Consider the following 10,447-nt stretch of genomic DNA (forward strand, 5'->3'; position numbering starts at 1 on the left):
TAGGTAACATCATCATTGCTAGCGCTGATGATGTTACCTAGTTTAAGAAATGAAATATCTGCAGATATTTCTGCAGAGAGTACCAAGGACCCTTCATTTCAACCCTGAGCTATTCTCCTTTATTGTAGAAATGCTTACACCATCAAGAATCAAAGGTGGAATTCCACTAAACTCAAATGCTTCTGGATCACGACCACCTCTATCTTTCTGAGATTAAATGTAAGCCTGTTTCATCCCATCTAAACCCTGACAGCCTCCAGGCACTTAGACAAGATTTTGACAGCATCTCCTAATCACTATGGGATGAAAATGTATAATTAAATCTCAAATTTAAATCAAAGTAGCCTAATAGGATCAGAAAACAGATAAAAGGTAGATCTTTAAAACAAGGAGCAAGGATTAAAAGTCAGAGAACTAATCACAGTATGAAAGAAGATGAACAAGACACCCAGCTAAGCCAAGGCACCAAAAACAACACTAGAAGCAGAGTTGTATCTCCTGGATCTGTGACAAGGTTACCTGAAAGTGGTGTAAGAACTGTTTCATAAAGAGAAATTATGCCTATGCTCAGGTTCACTAGCAAGCAGACCTTAATTTTAGATTTCTAATGACAGGAGTTTCCAATGCCCAAATCATCCAATGTTCCAGAAAATTTCCAAGAAACCAAGCCTTCATGAAGTAGGGATAAAGAGTTAATGCATGAGAAAGCGGCTAAAAGTTAATATAGTCAAATATATTCTAAAAATTAGTAAAAATGATTTGAAACCCGAAATGCTTTGCTTTAACAACTATCAATCTCGAAACGCCTTTATTCAGATTTTGGAAAATCTATTTTTAGTCTAACAATCTACGGTTATTGTCATGGGAGCCAGGCATCGGAGCAAAATTATTACAAATATTATACCATTTTCCTCCTGAATTATGTTCACAACAGAAGTTACTTTAAAAAAAACAGCAGAATATGAACTACTATATACTGAGAACTCAGCAGCGAAAGCACTTTCTGAAGAAACATTTATTTCATGAATTACATATCTAAAAACAGAAGAATCTTTACGATCCTGCCAACAGTTTCCATGTCCTTTGGATGCAGCCAGATCTACTAATAGTTTACATTAGTGCAACAACAGAAAACTGGCTAAATTTGCCTTCTACATACAGTACAGTATATGCATGTGGTCTTGTTGCCCCCTAGTGGAAGGTTTTAGGCATTATAACCAGAACTACTGTGATAGATTCTGCCAGATCTGGGACCAAAAGATCCTCCTATCTGTGAGAAGTTTTCAGCATCAAGGGAATTAATTATAATCACCTTGGTCATTAGTTCCAATTTCAACTCTCTTTTACTTTGTGGAAGAAAAGTATATTTGTTCTGAACTTTATTATTTCTAAACCAGAAGAACTGCACAGGTCTGTTAAGGTAGATTGCAGATGTGATTCATCCAATAAATTCGAGGGACTGCAGTCCTCTTCCTGTCAGCTCTCAGTTCTGCTCTGTTAAACCATCCTGCAATTTTAATGTATAGAAATACTCTGCTTTTTTCCAGTGTCAAATTCAAGGGCACATATTGTCTGTGTGGAGGCCTTTTTCTTTTAATGAGCTGTTTCCCTTTACTGTTCTAAGGGCAGTGCTTTTTTTGTAAAAGAAAAAGGTGCCGGAACTCACACGTGTCATACAACCCGCCTTGCCTACCCTACAAGGTTCCATCCAAAAAAGGTGCTGGAACTCCGTTCTGAGCGTTCTATGAGAAAAAAAGCCCTGTCTAAGGGTATCCACTATTTTCTTCTGAACCCCATAATGATGTTTGCCAAAATAAAAGCCTATTCCAGGGAGAAAAACACAAGACCCATAATTCTATAAAAATATTAGCCAAATTGTAGTTTATAATATAATGCAGTAGGTAGAAACTCTTATAAAGAAGTATTTTTTTAAAAAAAGAAAACATCTATTCCTTTCAACCAGCGTCTTCAAACTTGGCCCTTTTATGACTTGTGGACTTCAACTCCCAGAGTTCCTCAGCCAGTGCCTGGCTTTCAACAGACCACATACTACGAATCACAGATACAGTAGGTCCTTGCTTGAGTAATAAAATTGTGATTGGCAGCTCTGACAAGATATTGTGTCACCATCACGATCACTTCTGCTGCAAGCATTAAGTGAGTCACCTACGGTCATTAAGCAAAGCATCACATGACTGTGACTTGCAATTTTACCACTGGCTTTTCCATTGACTCTGCTTGTCAGAAAAGACGATCACATAACTGCAGGACATTTTGATGGCATAAACACCTGCCGGATGTGACGTCCTGAATCTCCTGAACCCTGAACAGCTAAATCTCCTGATGCAATTGTAGATAATTGAGATTCATGGATGATTTCAATATGGTCAGCAGTGAGCGTTCATAGGATTTCAGCTTAAGAAAAATAAGTAGATTTAACCTCTTGGATAAAAATTAGCATAAGCAATCATCCCACAATCACCTTTTCATTGGTGGTTTCAATATAGTTAAATGGTTAAAAGTATCCATGCACAGCACATTAAACTACATGGTTCACTGCCTCTCTATCACTAACATAATAATGTAAAGTAGCACGCTCCAGCTGAGATTCCCAATAATCTATTTAGAAGCATGCTGTTTCTGATCTCCCTGGTACTATAGTTCATATAATGCAGACTATATGGTTTACTAAACCATGATTTGGACAAAGTGCAATTGACATGGATACCACATGTTTAAGCAAAGGAAAAGAAAATCATGACTATGTCAACCCAGTTCCGGTCTATTTCATTAGAGGGTCTGTGTGTGTGTGCGTGTGTTTGTGTGTGAGTGTGTGTGTGTGTGTGTCTCCACTTGCATTTATCCATCCCAGTTTCAGATTTCATAGCATGCATATTTTAAATTCAGTATCAGGAACAAAATGTTGCTTTAGCATGAAAGTATTTTAAATAATACAGTAAATATCAATACCTTGTTGAACTTGTCTAATGTAAACAGGATCATATCTAGTTGGTAGTTGGATGAGAAGTGCAGAACTATAGGCTGAACTATGAAGTTGAAAATATCATTGGGAAAGCAAGATTACATGGTATGACCAGAAGCTAAGCAAAATTTTACTTTCATTTTAAATAACAGATTTTGTTATGCAAATTACTTCGTGTAATGGCTTTGTGATTTCCCCTTCTTATCATTTTTGCTGACTCTATACAGACCTACAGTATATTCCACTCTGATGCATATAAGCATAACACTGTTCATTTCAGTAAGGAACCTCTGAATTTATACTACTTTGGGGGATTCGTTTTTCTGTGTTTAACTTTGATTTAGAAAAAATAAATGAGTTTTCTGGAATATTGACAGTACTGACCTTACATATTATCAAAACTGTTTTTTTAATGAAACAAGTATAAAACCAGAGTACATTTATAATAGATATGCAAATATTGGTCTTTTCATAAAGGTCTCGCCATCTACTTACATAGTGCTGTCTTGCCATTCACGCGAGGTAAACCTAGTGTGCATTTATTAAAGTGACAGAGAAAAGTAAGGAGTTCATTGCCATAACCAGAACCTAAATCAGGCTTAAAATTAATAACAAAGTTATGGGAGAATCCCATTCCTATAGTTCTTAGAGGTGATTTTCTATTCATAAAATCAGATGTTTAAAATATTACAATATCTGGAATAAGAACCAAAAATATTTTTTAAAAGCCTTAAGTCCTTTATATCCATAATGATAATTGTCAGAATAACGATGTTTGGCAAAATATATAGTTAATATTTTACATGCATTAAGTAGCTTTATAAATTAATAAACAGTAGATTAATTGGGTCAATTGGTAAAGTAACAAAGTTGTGACAATACTTTTCCAGATGGGTTTGTACTCCACCTAGAGACTGCAGTCTGGTGATACTAATAAATGTAAACTTCTTATTAAAAATTCATGCAATTTTCAATGCATAAAGCCTTATGAGCTCACATACCTGTTGCTACCTTACTTTGATAGAGAGAGTAATACTCTAATATATCTAATTTAAATTGTTAGGATGTGCTATAAAGGTTATAACTGAAGACTTGCAGACAGATTATTAAATGGGCCCAAGCAAACAGAACTTGCCACCTTAAACTGCCTTCAAAACCAGAACAGGTTAATTCCTTAAACTCAACCTTAAGCCCCTCTATGATAAGACCTCATAAGACTTACCTCAGAGACTTGTTCCATTATTGAATTGTGCAGCTAACATGAAGAGTAAAAAAGCTACAGGCCATTATAGGTTACATTGCCAATGCTTTCTAATTTACCCCTACAAAGATTGGCTTAAGCATAGAATCACAGATTTGATTCTATGCTGAGTTATCTGGTCAAACTATCGTCTTGATTTAAAGCAACTTGGAGATATGGCTATCCAACCTCTCTTTGATGACCCCAGTAGAGGGAGGCATGGCATTCCATGAGGCAACCTATTGCCCTGGTCAATAGCTCTTAACATCAGTAAATTACTCATAATATTTAACTTGAATCTATTTCTCTATATCTCAACCTACAGGTTGTGGGTCTGGTCCTGCCCTTTAGGCCAGGGATCCCCAACCTACGGTTCATGGACCAGTACCAGTTCACAGCATGCCAGCAACCGGTCCACACAAACAAGCAAAGCCCCATCCGCGAAATGCAGGCAGCACACAAAACCACACCCCCTCCGGTCCACAGAAAAACCTCTCTCCACGGAACTGGTCCCTGGTGCCCAAAAGGTTGGGGACCTCTGCTTTGGGCCAAAGAGAACAAGATTTTCTTTTACAAGACAACCTTTTAAATATATAAAGGTACCATCATGTTGCCTTCCGTTTTTTCTTCCACTGGCTGAAGATGCTGAGTTTTTTTTCATAATTCCCCATATAATTTTTCATAAATAGTCCTTCTCTGAATGTGCTCCAGGTTGTGGTTTCTATTTTAGATTGCAATACCTGGGATCTGATTTCCAAGTGGGATCTAACAAGACAGAGCAGGACAATTATCTCACATCAGCTTGATTGACAACTAGAATAATTATGCCAGAATAGAATGGGTCAATTATCTCAAATGTTCTGAACTCTATGGTCCTGTTACTATAATACATCCTAAAACAGCATCTGCCTTTCTGGTAGCTGTATTACACTTTGATTCATATTTGACTTAGTACCTACTAGAACACCCAGAGCTAGGAAAAATCTTGGTACATTTAGGAAACCTTCTTTTCATGTGATAAAAATGATGTCTCCAAGAAGCACAAAACATAGCAGTAAATTATATAAGAATAGGATGCATATTATTAATTAATTATCCAAGTAAGGGAGATTGCTCTGGGAAGGAGAAATAATTCATTGTCAGGATTTTTAATAAGGCATCCAAGAAAGAAAAAAATATAATAATTGCCGCCAAAAGTTTTTTTTTGGGGGGGGATGAGGATATGTTTGACACATGCTAACACTCATTCCTGTGAAAAAACTACCTTTTTTAACCCAAAATTAAATAATGGCAAGCTCACAGCCTAACTCTGAACACTGCAAACTCATTCTGCTGTACTCGCCCAGGTTTTAACCATGGGACTGACAGGAAGGCATTTATTCACAGACAGGTGCACATTCCCAATCAATCATTCCATAATTAAGAACCTGTCAAAACCAGATAAATTTAGACCTGGGACTTCAAAAACTCTACGGCTTTTTTGCTTGAAACGTTTGATTTTTATTTATTTATTTTATTACAGCAGTACAATAACTGAAGGCCAACTTTTGCAACATTTTGCCTTGTCAAAAGACAGGCTGCTTCATAGGAAACCAAAGCAATGGATTCGTTTCAGAGATGAAGATGGCTGAAGACTTCAACACAATCTCCCATTCTCTTTCATTGCCAAATGAGACCCTTCAAAGGGGATCAGCAGAAATTTGTAAGGGGTGGCTCTACCTTTGAGGAACTGGGAGGATTCAGCATCCTGTAGTGAAGCAGTTGGTCTAAAGCAGGAGAAGGCAGAAGACTAGATTTTCAGGAGGAAAATGTAGTTGGATTATATGGTTTGGGAAATTGAAATGAAGGAGGAGACCCGCTTATCCATTTCTGCAATTATTTCTTTATAGCCAATAATATCTTCAAACAACAACAAAAGAATTCCAAAGAAGAGGGGGTGAACTTATTTTCCAAAGCACCAGAAGGCAAGGCAAGAAACAATGGATGGAAACTAATCAAGGAGAGAAGCAACTTGGAACTAAGGAAAAACTTCTCAACAGTGGAACAGCTTGCCTTCAGATGTTGTGGGTGCTTCATCACTGGAGGTTTTTAAGAAGAAACTAGACAGCCACTTATCTGAAATGGTGTAGGATCTCCTGCTAGAAGATGTCTAAGGTCCCTTTCAGCTCTACTCCAATTGAAATTATGTTTGTATACGTGGACATCACCAGATGGAATAGATAGAAATCCAATGGATGTATTATTTATTTAAAAAGGTGGACAATAACAGTTCATAGCATAAAAAAAAGCCAGGTTCTGACTGTGGAGTAAATCACAAACTGCTCATAGGCAGATTTCAACTTAAGCTAAGGAAGAAGAGAAGCCAACTAATTTTCACAATATGATCTTGAACATATGTCCACCATTTTTAGGGAGAACATCAGGAACTGTTTTGAAATCCTGAGCCTTACTAATAGACAACCAGAATAACTGTGGTATTAATAAATGAGCAAGTTTTACGTAGGCACAAAACATCCAAATAGCAAATTACAAATATAATCTAAAATTTGGCATTTGGTAAAATTGATAAATATTGCATAAACATTTGAAATGCTGACTTATTGCTGTAACACTAATGACCTTGATTTTTTTACAGTGATAGTTAAAAACCTGGCTGTTGCCTCTGTAATTTTAGGATTTTCAACTATGAGTAAAATTTTAACATACTCAGAAATATCTCTTCCTGGTCTTGATTTTAACATAGGCCAGATAATATCCTGCCAAAAACTCTAACTGGGAGCTACAATTAGCTAAAAGGACAGAGTTACATGCTGAATAAATATTAAGGAAAGCTAGACTGGAAGAAGAGCAGCATATTTTAAAATTAGGAAGAAACGTCAATAGCCTGCACTATGCCGAGGACATTACTCTGATGTCCAAAAATGCAAAGGATATGTAAGCCCTAGTAAAAAAAAAGTCAAGGAACACAATTTTAAAAAGAGAATAAGAATAAGGAAAACCAAACAAGAGATACAAACAAGAGATACAAAAATGAAAAATAACACTGAAGATATGCTGGATCCTTGATGCTCTCTGACCTTGGTGGGTTTTCTTGCAGATATTTCATTATCAAACTAAGGAACACCCGCAGTGTTATTACTAGCTAGCACTGATGATATTACCCAGTTTGGTAACGAAATATCTGCAAGGAAACCACCAAGCTCAAAGAGCATTATAAGTATCCCACAGTTTAACACTGAGCTACAACTATTCTATTGAAGATATCAAAGCAGTAGGATTAAACATCAACAGTAAAGAAGCAAGAGGTCAAGAAACAAAAAGGTAAAGCAGCCCTACAAGTTTTGGAAAAGATTCAGAATATTGCAAGCTGTTCTATTCCCCTGTGACTCTCTGTGGAAAGAAAAGTTGGACTTTGAGGAAGCAGGATGGGAAGAATATTGTGTTTGAGAAGACTCCTGAGAATAAATACCATGGACAGCCAAGGTAACAAACTAATGGATCATTAGAAAATCCACCCAGATTTCTAACTCCAGGCACAAATGACCAGGCTGAAATGATCTTACTTTGGACATTTAATGCAAAGATTCAGCTCTTTGGATAAAAACCTAATGCTGAAAAAGTAAAAGAAAAGGAAGAAGAAGACATTTCAGTGAGGGGATGGACTCAGCAACAATGACAATGGGAGCAGCATTGAAAGACTTAAAGGACCAGGTTAGGGACAGATTAAGGGACGCGGTGGCTCAGTGGGTTAGGACGCTGAGCTTGTCGATCAGAAGGTCGGCAATTTGGCGGGTCGAATCCCGAGTTCCGCGTAGCAGAGTGAGCACCTGTTACTCGTCCCAGCTTCTGCCAACCTAGCAGTTCAAAAGCACGTAAAAATGCAAGTAGAAAAATAGGGACCACTCCGGTGGGAAGGTAACAGCGTTCCGTGTGCCTTTGGTGTCTAGTCATGCCAGACACATGACCATGGAGACGTCCTCGGACAAGCGCTGGCTCTTCGGCTTTGAAATGGAGATGAGCACCGGCCCCTAGAGTTGGAAATGACTGGCACGCATGTGCGGGGGAACCTTTACCTTTACCTTTAGGGACAGATTGTCATAGGGGGAAAAAATCTATGTGGTTGGTAACAGTCGACTTGATGGCACATAATCAATCATGAGAAACTGAAAGAGAAGCAAATGGGATAAAGCTTTTTTTGGAACCACAAAAACAAAATGAAAAAAATGAATTCCACGAATGTTCAGGTTAGGGACAGATGGGAGCATATACAGATAACACACAAAGATAAGGTAGAAAACGCAGGTGGAGCATAGCACCTCTGAAGGAATTCCAAGAGAACTGGTTCCTAAATGGCTTGTCCTTGAGCCAGGCTGCTGATTGGTTCCTGAGTAGGTGGACTTCCAATTGGTCTATTTTGGAGAATTCCAAGACATCTGGGTTCCTGATTGGCCTGTCTTTAAGTCAGGATACTCTTGGTTCTTTCTGTTGTTCTTTCTGGAAACGCTGCTGCAGATTCCTTTTTGATAAGGCAAAGGTTGTTTAATCTTGCTGTAGTCCAAAGGAACAAATTAAACTTTCATAAAATAATTTCTTAAAAAAGGAGATTTATTTCTTCCAAGTTTCTACAATATTAACCTGCTTAAACAATAAAAACATTCCTAATTCTGTTTTCTTAACAAGGAGAGGTGTTTCCAAGGTTTGCTGAGTCCATCAGTGCATTTGCTTCTCCCATGTCTTCTATTGGAATATAACCCAGAGGAGGTGCCAATGATTGCCACCATGGAGTCCACCACGGAGTCATTATGAGGCCAAACTGGAATGTCTACTGTTGAAAAGTATTTATTAAAAACCATGTTTCTGTTTGTTTGGGACTTGTTGTCAATTGTTGCTGTTGTTATTTTATGAATTGTTTGGATATTATCCACATTATAGTCTTCTGCTATTTCAGCTTCTAGAGCTTTAGGGAAAATTCATTGGATGTTGTGACATTATACTATTTGTTTATATGTATTTTGACTGTATGCAATTTGGGGAGAACATTTTAGATTAGTTTGATAAACAGTATAAATATATCTCAAATCAGTGTTGAAGTTCCTAAAAATATAAACTGCATATGGACAGGGAAAATAAAACAGGTTGAAAGAGGAACAAACAGAAAGAGAACTTTAAAAGACTCCATTTAATAAAAAGCTCCATTTTGGAAAGAGAAGAGTAGAAGATAAAAGATTACTAAAGTTTACATAATTATGATTTCTGACTTTGGCATTTTATAACATTGGTTATAAAAACCTACATCTGTGAAAAACGATGTTCTAGCAGAACTACATTGAATTACCACCCATTTAATATACAACAGAATTTGACAGTGTTACATTTTATGTTGTATGGGAGGTGAGGGAAGGTTTTTCTTCCATTAAAAAAAAAACTTAATTATAGATAAAATTGCCCACTGCTTAATATCACCTTTAACAATGGCAGATCCTCAAGGTCCTAATTTAGTGTAATTCAAGGAACGTGTTTGAATTTTAAAGCACTTTAGCAGATGCTTTTTATTTTTCATCATTTCCCTAGATTTTCTACTGCTCACAATGATATTTCTGCTTTGAGATCTCTGATCTGCCACAGCAGCTTTCGTTGTTAGATGGTGGATAGTTATAGAATGCTCAGGTATACCTTTCCTAATAGTTTTACAGCTGAGCTGCACATACCTTTGAGCTTGTCGATCAGATGGTCGGCAGTTTGGCGGGTCAAATCCCGAGTGCCGCGTAACAGAGTGAGTGCCTGTTACTCGTCCCAGCTTCTGCCAACCTAGCAGTTCGAAAGCACGTAAAAATGCAAGTAGAAAAATAGGGACCACTACGGTGGGAAGGTAACAGCGTTCCGTGCGCCTTTGGCGTCTAGTCATGCCGGCCACATGACCACGGAGATGTCCTCGGACAAGCACTGGCTCTTCGGCTTTGAAACGGAGATGAGCACCGGCCCCTAGAGTCGGAAACAACTAGCACGCATGTGCGGGGGAACCTTTACCTTTACCTTATACCATATGCCAAATGCATTGCTTCATGTAAGGGGAAAGACAATCACAAACTTTTCAGTTTATCAGGTTGATAGATACTTGATTTATAGTAGTATATTTACAATAAATATGAAATGTGTCTTATCCACATACACTGATTTCACAAATTTCCTAGCCTGACCACACTTTTTCCAAGTATAGCCCTTCA

The sequence above is a fragment of the Vipera ursinii genome (genome assembly GCF_947247035.1).
Source record: "Vipera ursinii genome assembly, chromosome: 3".
NCBI lineage: Eukaryota > Metazoa > Chordata > Lepidosauria > Squamata > Viperidae > Vipera > Vipera ursinii.